We start from the raw sequence: 14,097 nt of genomic DNA, 5'->3' as shown, positions 1-14,097 counted from the left end.
TGTAACTGCTACTGACTCTCATTCCTCGCACTTTCTGACCTGTTAAATGAAGATACTCTGCCGTTTCAGAGGATTGCCCAATTATACTAAAAAATACTTCACAAACAAAAGGAGAAAAAAAATCACATACCATGTCTAACCACAGCTAGCTGTGTGCCTGCCTGCCACTGGCAGCTTTCCTTGTCTTGATCTGCAAATTCAATCTAAAGTATTCACTTCACCCAGTAAGTCAGAGAAGCATGAGACACCAGAAAGCTTCTCCTCTCCCAAGCCTGGGAAAAGGCTTTGCTTCCACCTTCATCCCACTCCATCCACTTTGAGTCAGCTCCACTGTCCTGCTCTTTTTGATCTTTTGGTTTGAATGTTCCAAGACGAAATTCAAAGAGAAAGGGATGAGTGTCAGGAGAGTTTTGCTTTTATTGTAAAGGAGAAGCTACTCTGTTACAACACGTTTCTGTGTCAGGAGCTCCAGCATCTCCCCAGGGGGCAAGCACAGCATCTGCTATTCTCTCATAGAGGAGTGCGGATGACTTTTGTGACAGCTCAGTGGGACAGTTATTCAGGTAATGTATGCTGATCTATTCTTTTTTACAGAAATTCAGCCATGGAGCCCTAACTCTTTGCAGCCTGCAGCATGAATCTGCCCTTGCAAATACGTGAGCACCTGTCCTGCTTCATATTTGTATGATATGGGTCACATTTCCAGGCCATTTATATTTGATTTTGGCTTGACTCCTGAATGAGGAAGATGGATCTTCAGTTATATCAGGATGTGGTTTAAAAACATCTCTGTATTTTTCTGGTTCAGCCTGTGGTCCCCTCAGTGTCCCAGCTACCACCTCTGACAACAGCCCAGTCTACAGTCCTGTTGTGACAGTCAAGGCTGGGGCCGTTTCTCTGCTCTCCCCCTTTTGGTGTGCTGGGGCAAAGAGATTCAGCAGCTGTTGCCATCCGTGTCTGGACATCTCTTTTAGATTTCCTTCTACATGTGTTCCCATTGTGTTGGTCTCTGGCTTGCTGAAGCAGAAGAAACAAACAGCAAGTTTGAAAGAGCTGGTGGCCGTGGTGCTCCAAGGCTCACATAGAAGCACAGGTCTGAGACCTAATTCCTTATCTGCTCATGCTGTTCCTGGGGTTGGACGACATCTAGTCCTGCACCTGAAGCCTCTGTGTTCTGGTTTGGTTTGGTGGGTTTTTTGGTAGCAGGGTAAGGGCCCCAGGACTGGCTCCATAAGAAGCTCTTATGCTTCTTCTGGCTTCATAAGAAGCTCCCCTGCTCCAAAACCCAGCCAAGGAGCCATTAGAGGGACAATAGATGAGCCTCAGAGATTAACATACAAAAGAACTTAGATAAGAGCCCAGCAGAGACTCTGGGGAGAAGAGCTGTGCTGGTGGAGGAGAGCGGTGCTGGTGGTTGGTGAGGAAGAAGGGGAAGAAGGTGCCCAAGCAGAAGTTTCCCTGCAACCCATGGCGAGATGGCAGCTGTCCTCCTGCACTCATGGAAGAACATGGTGGAACATTCCCTGGGGGCGCCAGGAGGGGTGAACTTGGCCAGTGGACTTGGATTTTGTAGCCAGAGGATTTACTGTCTGTGGATGCTGATTATGCAGCTTTGGAAGACCCCGGTGCCAGGGGAGTTTGTTCCCGAAGCAGCCCGTGACTCTGTGGGAAGCCCAGGCTGGAGCAGCTCCGGACCTGGTGGGAAGGACTCATGAAGGAGAGGTTCGTGGAGGACTCTCTCCCATGGGAGGGACCCTGTGGGGAAGCAGGGAAGGACTGTAAGGAATCCTTCTTCCTGAGGAGGAAGGAGCAGCAGGAACCACCAGCCTGTGAAGTGACTCTAAACCCCATCCCCTGTCCCCCTGTGCCGCTGGGGGAAAGGAGGGAGAGAAACCGGGAACAAAGTGATTTGGGCCTGGGAAGAAGGGAGGGTTGGGGTAACATATGTAACCCCTGCTCTTTATGTTGTCTGTGTCCTCTGTGTGTGTTTGATTAGTGTGAAATGAAATTATTATTTTTTCCCAAGTTGAGTCTGTTTTGCCCAGGACCTTAATTGGTGAAGAACCCTCCTTGTCCTTTGTTTCAACCCATGAGCTTTGTCCTCCTCATCCCAGAGTGTGTGTGTGTATGTGGGGAGTTGAGTTAGCGGCCATGGGGCTGTTCCTTCATTGTGTTGGGCCCAAAGCACGACACCTCTGCCATCCTAGCAGTGAGGCAGGCTCCTCCTCGAGGTTATGCACATGAGCCGTGACAATTAAATAATCAAACAATCATCAGAGAATATTAGGAATTACAACGTAATGTAATGCAATGCTAAATTTCCAAATACCTCCCCATTCTTTTGTGACTTCAGTAAAGCTTGTTGTCTTCAGTAAGTCCACTGCAGGTGTATATTTAGGTAGCAAGCCCAACTTCAGTTTCTGTGGAGAAGACCACTATCAGCATTTGCTTGTACTTAATTGTCTAAGTATCTGCCAAAAGTTTGCTGTGTGTACCCTCCACAGAGACACAAGTGTTGCCTCTCTGTGGCATCACCAGTGCCTCTGACCTCGGTCATGTGTGGGATGTTAATAGACTTTTAGACAGAGAATCCTGGAGCCAAAACCTGTCAAATCTCAGCTTGTATATACTGCTGTTGCTGTGGCCTTTTGCTTCCAGGGTCTCGCTGTGTGTGTTTGTAAAGCAGCTGGAAGCCTGGCACTGGGACAGGCAGGAATGCCGCAGGGCGGCCTGCGCTCTCCAGCGCCGTACCTATGGAGTCTTGGTGCCATCCAGTGGGCAGCTCTGCTCTCCAATGCGGAACCAAGATTTCCTGAAGGAATGAAAACAGCCTGTCCTGCTTTCCAAGACCTGCTTTCCTTGACAGGTACTAGGAGTAAAGGGGGAGTCAACTCCAAGCTCAAATGCACATGGGTAGTTCTCCACAATGCAGGCTGCTCGAATGTGGGCTGCACGTCTGAGCTGCATGACAGTCCATACAGCTGGAGGGTTTTACAAATTACTTGGGTTTTTCCAGTGGAAGGACTTATCCTAGTCTGCTCTAAGTAGTCCCTAAAACACTTGCATATATAAAGTTAGAGAAAAGTGGAGGACCTACTGGGAATTCAGAACAAAACATGCCTTATCTTCTTGCAGCCCAGAAAGCCAACTGTATCCTGTATCAAAAAAACACGGCCAGCAGGTTGAGGGTGGTGATTCTGTCCCTCTAATCCTCTGTGGTGAGACCCCAGCTGGAGTAGTATGTCGAGTTCTAGGGTCCCAAACATAAGGAGCTGTTGGAGCAAGTCCAGAGGAGGGCCAGAAAGATGATCACAGGGCTGGAGCACCTCTCTTATGAAGACAGGCTGAGGGATTTGAGGCTGTTGAGCCTGGAGAAGAGAAGGCTCCTGGGAGACCTTACAGTGGCCTTCCAGTACCTGAAGGGAGCCTAGAGGAAAGCTGGGGAGGGACTTTTTACAACGAAGTGGAGTAATAGGGTGAGGTAGCTGAAAGAGGGTAGATTTAGGTTAGACATTAGGAAGAAATTCTTCACTATGAGAGTGGTGAGGCACTTGCCGAGGTTGCCCAGGAGAGTTGTGGATGTCCCCTTGTGTTTAAGTACAGGTTGGAAGAAACATTGAGCAACCTGATCTAGTGGGAGATGTCCCTGCCCATGCATGGGCGTTGGAACTAGATGATCTTTAAGGTCCCTTCCAAGCCAAACCATTCTATGATTCTATGATGCTGATACACCTGGGGTGTGATTTGTTTTGGGGTACTGAGAGCTGCTCACTTCATGTCATCACAGCCTTTACTCAGCTATGTCCAAAACCAACTTTTCTGGATAAAAGTCCAGATTTCTGTCCGGCTTTTTAAAACACTGAGTCTGTCATTCTGCAACAAAAATGCAAGAGCAAAGGCAGCACCGTTCAGGCCATATTTTAAGGGTGTTTATAAAGTCAGTGTATTCTCAGTTGGCAGAACAGTTCACAGCTAGTCAGAAGTACCATGCTCTATCCAGTTATATCAACTTCATGGCACTAGAACCTGGCAGGCAAGATGAAAAGTTTTTGTGCTCACCACCACAGTTTATTGCCAAGAAAAAGGCTTATCTTATTTTTATCCTTTGTGAAGCAATGATTGCAATCAGAAGCCTGACCCCGCTCCACACCTTACGGACTTTCTGATTTACTGCAACACACTCTTCTTCCCACTCCCTGCAAGTCAAGAGCTTATCCAGGAAAACAGATGCCTAGAAAATGTGGGGCCCCTACTCTCTGTTCCAGCTAAATTCCACTTACAGGTACAACAGAGGGCAAAAGATGACTTTAAATCATCCCTAAACCCCTCATATTTCATGGTAGGTAGAGGGCTAGCTTCACTTCTAACAGGAATTGAAGCACCTTAAAGTACTGTGATATAGGGCCCACTATTTAGGAATGCTAATACCTTTCTGGCACAAAGGAAAAGGCAGAGAGGGTCTTTGCCTCCTCTCTCAAAACATGTATCTCTGAGGTTAAAAGAACATGGAGAAAAAAATAAACCTTCTAAGGATATTTATTTTAGTCTCATTACTTATTCTACTTTACAGTCTGCAGACAGCCCTTCTGCCATGGGGGTTACAGTAGAAATAAGGCTGGCTTGTATTTACAGTGATCTTTAGGAATAAATAACCCTATCTGCAACTTAGATATCTGAGTGCCCTTTCTAAGGAGTCAGACAGGCAGGATCCCCTACACAGAGTCATCCAAGACCATCTGAAAGCAAGATAATGTGTGTAAGGTACAAAAGAATGCAGTTATGAACTTATGAAAACACTCCTCATGAAAGTCCAGATAAAGAAAAACATTCCTCCCATTTCTGAAGCCCTGAGAGATGTATCCTGACCACTTCCTTATCTGCCTGCAAAGGTGACGCACAAACATAATTTCTGTGGCTATGCACAACCCCCTGCCCTCACTAATATGTACTAGTCTTGGTCCCCATCACCCAACACACACGTGTCTTCTGCCTACATGGTCTTCCACTGCAAAGTCCTCAGTGAAGAGAAGCTAAGACCCCCAAACACAGCCCTGGCTTCTGAGAAAGAAACACACTGCTCGTTGGTGGTTGGAGAAAATAAAATAAAGCATTTCTCATACCTTGAAGTTTGGAGAGCCAGGCCAAAGTCCAAGTTTATCTCTAGTTACAGTGAATCCTTAAATGGCAAGAGGAAATATGGGTAGCAAAATCTATGCAGAGGAATCTGCTCATACCCATAATACTGTGCTTTATTTGGGATAACAGAAGACTAAGAGATACTGGGATAAACCTCTGGAGGGGTACTGGTGTAAAAAATGCACTTGTGGGTTTTTTTTTTTTGAAGGAAAAGGAATCGCCAGCAATACATAAACTCAGATTAAAAGGCATGAAACAAAAAAGCAAAATTTTTAGGCTTGGAACTGTGTTTCCATATCTTCATCCCACTGTTTGTTGTGACAGGTTGCAAGTGGGGATGCCCAGGGTGCCCTGCCAGAAGCTCTTCAGCATCCCTGCATCAGTGAAAGGAGGGAGATTTTCCCAGAGCAGTTCTGAAAGGAAGTGTATAGGTGGCGGGGGGGGTACCTGTGGAGGTGAAGGAACTGAGAATACAAAGGAAAAAAAAAAAAAGCAGATACAGCTCTTCATCTAATGCAGTCATTAAAGAGAGACTGGATGAAGTATCATCTGCCTTCTGCCCCTTTTCTTTCCAGAGTCAGCAGTTGGATTTCGGATCATTTCTGGTTTCCTTGGAAAACCTTTAGTGAGCATGTTTACTGTAAAACTGGAGTCCTCTTAGTGTAACTAAAGAAAGACCTGTGAATATTGCCTGACCAATTTGGTGGCCTTGGTGAATAATGCTGGATAATGGCAGAGCAACTGACATCATCCACCTGGATTTGTGCAAGGCATTTGACCCTGTCCCACATGACATCCTGGTCTCCAAACTGACAAGGCATGGATTTGACAGATGGACCACATGGTGGGATAAGTAACCCAGAGAGTTGTGGTCAATGGTTCAGTGTCCCAGTGGAGGCAAGTGACGAGTGGTGTCCCTCAGGCATCAGTATTTGGGACCAGTGAAGTTCAAAATCTTTATTGGAGACATGGACAGTGGGATTGAGTGTATCCTCAGCAAGTTTGTTGACAATACCAAGCTGTGTGGAGTAGTTCATGATACTGGATGCCATCCAGAGGGACCTTGACAGGCTGGAGAGGTGGGCCAGTGCCAACCTCATGAAGTTCAACAAGGCAAAGTGCAAGGTCCTGCACCTGGGACAGCACGACCCCAGGCACAAATACCTCAAGGCTGGGTGGAGAATGGCTAGAGAACAGTTCTGAAGAAAATGACTTGGGGCTGGTAGCAGATAAGAAGCTTGACATAAGCCACCAGTGTGCCGTGGAGCCAGAGAGCCAACCACATCCTGGGCTGCATCAAAAGAAGTGCGGCCAGCAGGGCCAGGGAGGTGATTCTGCCCCTCTGCTCTGCTCTGGTGAGGCCAAACCTGGAGTGCTGTGTACATCTCTGGAGTCCTCAGCACAGATAAGACATGGAGCTGTTGGAGACGGTCCAGAGAAGGGCCACCAAGATGATCAAAGGCCTCGAGAACCTCTGCTGCGAAGACAGGCTAAGAAAGTTGGGGCTGTTCAGCCTGGAGAGGAGAAGGCTCTGGGGAAACCTTATAGCAGCCTTCCAGTACCTGAAGGAACCCTACAGGAAAGCTGGGGAGGGGCTTTTCACCAGAGAGGGCAGTGATAGGATAAGGGGTAATGGTTTTAAACTGAAAGAGGGGAGATTTAGGTCAGACATTAGGAGCAAATTATTCATCATGACGTTTGTAAGGCACTGGAATAGGTTGCCCAGGGAGGTTGTGGAAGCCCCCTCCCTGTAGGTGTTCAAGGCCAGGTTGGATGAGGCTTGTGCAGCCTGGTCTAGTGGGAGGTATCCTTGCTCATAGCAGGGAGGCTGGAACCTGATGATCTTTAAGTTCCCTTCCAACCTTAATCATTCTATGATTCTATGATTCTATGATAAATAATGATATTTGATAGGTTTCCATAGGTTAGAAGTTTTCTTGGTACTCTGCAGTAGCTGAAAAGAACAGAAGGTGGCATCTGTTCAACATTTTCATGCATCAAAAAGTACCGCAAAGGAAACACAGAAAAGAAGTACAGTAAAGGGAAAACAGAAGGGAAATGAAGGGGTGCAAGAGGAGACAGCTAAGCCCAGACTATATCCAATGTGATATATCTCTACTCTTAATAATTATTTTAAGACTGAAGGCTCTTTATTTTCCCCATTTTTGTAGTGTGATTCATTGATGTCATAAGGGCTGATTTTAATATGAAAAATACCTGGTCAGTTGTAATTAATTTCATTTTAAATAATTTAATGTTTTATGAAAAATGTAAAATGCAGATGTTCATATTTTCTGTTTGGTTTTGGTTTTTTTGTTTGTTTGTTGCTGTTGGTTTTTTATATATAAAATTCACACATATTGTGAAGATAAACATGACCCTGAGGATTTCCCTTTAAAGTGTAGGTATGTAAGAGATAGTGACAGGTGAAAAGGAGAATTAATTTACGTTTGCCATAACATTTTTAAGCCAAGAAAATAAATACATAAATTAATTAGAGAAGATGACAGAACTGCTAGTTATCAAACCATTAAATTAAAACTTTTCTGAATAGTCAGTCTGATTTTGGGAAACTGTTACCACAAACAAGTGCCTTTAATCTGCAGGCACTCTCTCAGACTGCCTACTCTTCTTTAAAGCACATATTTATCTCTTTTTTCCAGCCCCCCTATCTATTTTGAGCAACAAATTCACTTCACACTGTGTGACAGTGGCAGGAACAAGACTTGTTTGCAGCCAGTGTTGGTGACTTACCAGGTAGGACGATCCTTGCGTCTTGGGTTCTCCTTTTCAGTTAATCCTGAATTACTAGTTGCCACAGCTCGTTTGATGAGAAGCAGACTGAAAGTTCGGTTTGAGAGCTCCAGAGGGGTGGTGAGGGCTGGTCGGAGCTGGACCAATGTGACTTCCCCTGCTTTGTTCGGGGGTGTCAGGAGCCTTCAAGGAAGTACTGCCCATGTCCATGGGCACTCACATGGGAGTAAAATGGCACCTTTGTTGCCCCTTTGTGAAATCTTGGACTGCATCCGACTGCAGACGGCTCTTCTTTGTTTAGCAGCCAAATTCCCTCATTCCCTGGGCAGCTGATTAGCTTTTAACTTCATACCTTCACCAAATGACAAAGGCTCTCTAAAAATGTCTGGGGACCAGGGTCAGGGGACTCATGTGGCCCAGAAGCTGGCAGCATCCCATGGGGCCCTTGAAGGCACATGCTCACTGACTGAGCCTGCTACACTCCCCCAGTTTCAGGGTATTTCTAGGCCACTCTGCTTAATGAGCAACCAACACCAGGTCACAGCAGTTGCAGAAGGAGAGCCAAGTGACCAGCAGCCTGGGAAATGGGTGCTAGGGGAAGCTGCTGCCATCACTACTGTTTTCTAGTCCCTAGGCTGCAGGTGCTTGTGAGGGAGAAATCCTGCTACTGCACTATCTTGACATAAAATAAAGAGGAAAGGCACCGAAGTATGGACTTTGGGAGAAATTCTGTCATTTAACTTCTCTTTTTCTCAAGAAATTTTCTTACCACTCTCCAAACCCAAGGTATTTAGGAGGAATAGTGGTGCTGCTCCCAGGCATCCTGCAGCAAACTAGGACTGAAAAACTCAAGCTGGAATTAGAGATGGCAGCTGCTGGTCCCAGGAGCTGCAACTGCTGACATCAGCATCTGGGAGGCAGTCCTGAATACCACCACTGTGCTTAATTTGGACTCATCCAGAGTGCATCAAATCAGTCTTCTTGACCCCAAGCATGGGAGCTGCCTTCTCAGTTTTTGGCTGTGGGTCTGGCTGCTGTGATCCCTTCCAGGCAAGCACACCTCGAATTTTGCTTCCCAGCTTGTCACACTTCATTCTTGTGAACTTATCTGAGGAATTACATGTCAAATAATAGAAAAAAATTGTATTATAGAACTCCAAAACATAAACACACACATAAAACATGCACTATTTACACATATCGATGTTATTATATACTACATAAAATGCACAAACGTGTAATATACAATAATAGGTAAAGTTTAATATAGATAATACATTAAGAATCTCTATAAAATTTATATAATAATGTAAGCACATCCTGTGTGCATGTGCACATGTGCACTTTTTGCAGTCATGATTTGAAACTAATCATTTTGTTGGAGAATAAAACTCAGACACTTCATGAGGAGACTGGGATAACATTTATTACCACAGCTGACAGTTCCAGATGGGAACTACAGGCAATGCCTAAATGCTACAAGAATTTGTTTTGAATGGTTGGAGTCACCCTAACCATTCGTGATGATGTACAGTTGTCAGATGCACAGTTTCTGAGGAAAATTAAATCTCCTGGGGGAGAAATATTTCCCCAGCACCTTAATTTTGAGAGCCAAATTGGAAAGGAAAATCCAAGCAGCCACCCAGAAGAACTCAGAAGCTGGTTTTGGTGGTCCTCTTTTCGGATCACAGTGTAGGAGGCAGGAAACTCAGCCTAGCTGGGGACATAGTAATAAACAGGTGCAGCAACTGTTGCAGGAGGTGTGCATACAAACCTCTTCAGGCTGATGCGTGCTAACAGACTTAGACATCTTGCCCAGAAAATTCGAACTACACAACTAGCTTAGAAAAATCCTGACAGCAAGAGAAAGCAGCTATTGAGCCACATTTAGCCTGGCTACGCGAAAGAAAGAAGTGCCTGGCAAGAGGTTCTGCCTCTGAAACTCATCTTTTTCAATAAACCAGTCAGGTTAAGATGATTTAAGTTAGTAACTAAACAGTTGCAGCCAGGCAGTCCTCTTGGTACCTCCTGCAGGCCAGTTTAGGTCCCAGCACACAGTTGTCTGTGCTGAGAATTACTGCCAACCAACTAGGCTTTTCCCATAACCAAATGCAGCCTGTAGACCCTTAATCAGCACTGAGAATATCACTCCTCTGTTCAGTAACTTTTAGGTGTCTGCGCTTGCCATGATACAGTCCATACATGGATTTTTTTTTTTGGACCTTGTTACTAATGTCCACCTAAGGTAGGATCTAAGTGGTGTTGAGGTGAAGTGAACTTGGTCTGCTGAGAATTTTGCCCCTGAATTCTCAGAAGATGTGACATAAATGAGCACATCCCCTGTGAACATGGCAAATCAGTGGCTGACATTACTCCTGGGATGGAAGAGATTTCCTGGGGTGCAGAGAAGCTCCAAGAGCACCTGTGGTACACTGCATGCTCTGATGCATTAGGGTTGCATGAGATATTGAGGGCATCATGTGGCAGCTCTGATAAGACTGATAAGCTCTGCAACACATGAAAGTTCCCATACAGGTGATGCACGGGCAGGCCACTGCTGCCCAGAAAGCCACTGCAAATCCTTCTCTCCAGCTGGTGCTTGTTGAAGGCGTATACAAATCTTTCCCTTCCTCCTACTGGGAGGGCCCATGTCTTTTTTGATCAGGGCAAGTGTTACCTAAGCCAAATTTGCAGAGAGGCTTTCAAGATCCTGCCAACGGTAGACCAGAAGTAGAGTCTCCAGGAGACTGTATGCCATTGATGAGGTGGTTTGTGGTACTGTTGTGTAATGCTGCTATGTGACATGGGTGTAGGAGGACATGAGGTCAGTCTCCTGACATATCACCATTGTTTTATCCCTGAAGACAGAGGCTTCTGATGTTCTGAACAATTAGCCAGACTCTACTCCATCCTCTGTTTCAGGATTACTTGATAATAGTAGGGACCAGTCCCTGTTGGTCACAGTGTAGCTTGCTCTATTGAAATCCAAGTCTCTTGCCAAGAAATGGAAAACAAGCCCAGACACATCCCCATGATCTACTACTTTTAAATAATTTGGTGTTTATATTTTCCTGCTAGGATCATTCTGGTGCCATTAGAAACATAAGAAAATAATACATCAATGAAAGGGAAACTTGATAGCTCAAGAAATATGCTTTTAACCTTCTTTTACAAAAGGAAAGAATAAAGGGAGTATAAGGTAAATAAAATCATCATCATCAGTATCTTTTACCTCTTCCCCCCCCGCCCCTCCTCTCCTTTACCTCATTCTGCCCAGATCACTTGCCTTCACAGGATATGTACCAGGAAAAGGCTATTGACTCCTGCTACCATTTCAAGCACTCCTCAGCAGGAGGTCTCAGCAGATGTGAGGTGGAGGTAAGCCAGCTTCTTGAGACCTAGGGTGCTGACAATTGGAAACTTTCATTCCTTCTTACCCCAAGAATAAACAACAACAAACAAACCATAAAGCCATGCAAAGGTTTTTGTACTTTATTATCAGTTCCAAACCTGGGACTGGTGGCATTTTGTATGACTGTTAGGGCACGAGAGTGACTCTTCTGGGTTGGATTATCTGCTTCTGAAAGTGCCTAGTGTGGAGTTGTAGAAGAGAAAGGAAAGTGAAAATGAACAGCTTGATCCTTCTCCTGAATCTTTCCAACTTTTTCTAGTCCAGGCTTTCTGAAGTTGTTGAAAAAAATAGCTGATTTTAATAGACTTTTCTTCCATGGATTTAACTTCTCTTTTAGTTTGGCACACACACAGTCTTGCAATTTTAATTTTGGGTCAGATGATTAAGTATTGCCTCCTTTTTTTCCTCTTTTTAGCCATCAAATTTTTTTGGGGGAACTTCTCTAAAATACTATAGGATTTAATGCACCTCTGTAACACTCTCCCTTGGGTATGTATTTCTGAGGTTGAAGAGTGTAAGAGAGTCTTATCTATTTAATCTCTCTACATGGGGAAGAAATTCCTTACCCTTCATCATTCTTTTTGTCATTTGCTGTCTCATTTAGTTCTATTACATGTTTGTTAGTTTGTTTTGGGTTTTTTTTGTTGTTTGTTTTTTTGTTTGTTTTTTTAAGAGAATGCAAGAGAATGCAATGAATATATTATTAAAGAGGGGGGTACATCATGCACTTATGCAGAAGGACTCCCTTGTTTTCTACAGTAACTGAATTAGAATTTTTGCTACAAAAATGGTCAAAAAGATGCTAGACATGACAATTGTTACACCTGATCTTCCAGTTGCATTAGTTGAACTGAGCACTTTAACTTGTGCAGCTGCAGATTGATGCTTTAAATGTAAATCTACACTGAGAAAAAAGCAGGTAACAGCAGGTAGCAGGAAGCCAGCACATGCTTGAGCATCAACCATGAAATGAAACAAGATGCATCTTTTAAGAGTATTCCAGCTGTTCCCTTCATTTTTACTGGAGGACAATGGCTACTTACCAAATCAACAGCAGTGCAAGGTAAATTCTGAATGGATAATCTCTAGAGATAGGTAATAAGAAAAACAAAACTGAGATAGCAAATCAGTTGAGAGTAATTTGCTGAACAGCTTTCAAAGCTAAAGCATTCAGAGGTAGGAGTGGCATCCTTTCCTAGTAGGAGCTGAGCCATTCTTTCAAAAGGCAATGAGGATGCATTAAAAACCCCTGTCTCCTATAAATGCTGAAATTTAACCACGGTTGGGCTGTGAGGACAATGTAATCCTGGACCTGCTGGAAGATGCTTGGACACCTTAGATGCCTTCGTAGTATCAGACTTTCACTAAGTGCTGAAAGAAATGTGGACACGATTTAACCACTGAAAGGCTGCAATAAGGTCTCCTCAGAGACTTATCTTCTCTGGGCAAAACAACCCAAACTCCCTCAACCTGTCTTCATAGGAGAGGTTTTCCAGCCTTCAGAACATTATTGTGGCCCTCCTCTAGACTCACTCTGACAGGTCCACGTCTTTCCTGTGCTCAGAACTCCAGAGGTGGACACAGTACTGCAGGTGGGGTCTCATGAAAGTGGAGTAGAGGGGGAAAATCACCTCTCTTGACCTGCTGGCCATGCTTCTTTTGATGCAGCTCAGGACAAGGTTGGCTTTCTGGACTGCAAGCACACATTGCTGGTTCATGTCAAGCTTTTTATTCCCCAGCATCCCCAATCCTTCCCAGTGGGGCTGCTTTCAATCCCTTCATCCTCCAGACTCTACTGGTACTGGGGGTTGTCCCAGCCCATCTGCAGGACCTTGCCCTTGACTTTGTTGAACCTCATGAGGTTCACATGGGCCCACCTCTCGAGCTTGTCCAGTTCCCTCTGGATGACATTCCATCTGTCAGGCCCATGAGCTGCACCACTCAGTTTGGTGTTGTCTGCAAACTTGCTGAAAGTGCACTCCATCCCACTGTTGATGTCACTGATGACAGTGCTGGTCCCTATACAGACCCCTGAGGAACACCACTTGTCACCATTGTCCATCTGGACATTGAGACATTGACTACTACCCTCTGGATGCAACCATCCAACCAATTCCTCATCCACCAAAGAGTCAATCCATCAAATCCATTTATCTCCAATTTAGAGAGAATATTGTGGTGAGGGACCATGTTTAAGGCCTTACATCCTTCCATCCTGATTTGCCCTGGCAGTTGCCCATGACACTGGATGGCTCAGCTCAGTCTCAGGAACTGCTAAGAATATAATCCACATGAGAAAGATTAGGTAGTAGAAGCGAACAGATGTAGCAAAGAAGGAACCACTACCTACTAGTTTATCCTTCCTTACAGCAGCTGGCAAATACCATGTCACTTGTGTAACTAGCTGTGAAGTGTAGCCTTTCTGACAGTAAAAGAGGTGGCTGCTTGCTTCAGTTTACCCAGAAATCAGAGGCCAGCGCTGGCCAGTTTACAAAGGGTGGGGTAAGAGGGGAAAGGTTGAGAGTTTCTTTTTCTTCCTGCACCATAGCATACAGCGCTGCAAGAACAAGAGAACAGTTTGCTGCAAACTCACCTTCACTTGTCCATGACTATAGTACAATAACCCTGCCAGCACATAGGAAGATGGGAGTCCAATCTGCAAAGGACTTGCAGATATCTAGAGATTTGTGATGTCCTGGAATTAAAAGAAAAATCTCTCTCTGAGCCATGCGTGCAACCACAACAATTCAAAACCAACCCCTGTACTGAACACTTAATGATCAGAAAACAATCAG

General features: G+C 44.8%; 1 protein-coding gene across 1 annotated transcript in view; it reads right to left on the bottom strand.

Moving 5' to 3' along the window:
* The window catches only part of LOC127379988 (complement C4-like), a 61,998-nt gene extending 54,068 nt beyond the window's left edge, over nt 1-7,930 (bottom strand). The window contains exon 1 of the mRNA XM_051608324.1: nt 7,891-7,930. The gene's annotated coding sequence lies outside the window, so the exon portion shown is untranslated. The remainder of the gene's footprint in view (nt 1-7,890) is intronic.
* Nucleotides 7,931-14,097: the final 6,167 nt, after the last annotated feature.

The sequence above is a fragment of the Apus apus genome, chromosome 1, assembly GCF_020740795.1.
Source record: "Apus apus isolate bApuApu2 chromosome 1, bApuApu2.pri.cur, whole genome shotgun sequence".
Classification (NCBI taxonomy): domain Eukaryota; kingdom Metazoa; phylum Chordata; class Aves; order Apodiformes; family Apodidae; genus Apus; species Apus apus.
Note: the sequence above shows the minus strand (reverse complement) of the source record. Positions and strands in the feature narration are given on the sequence as shown.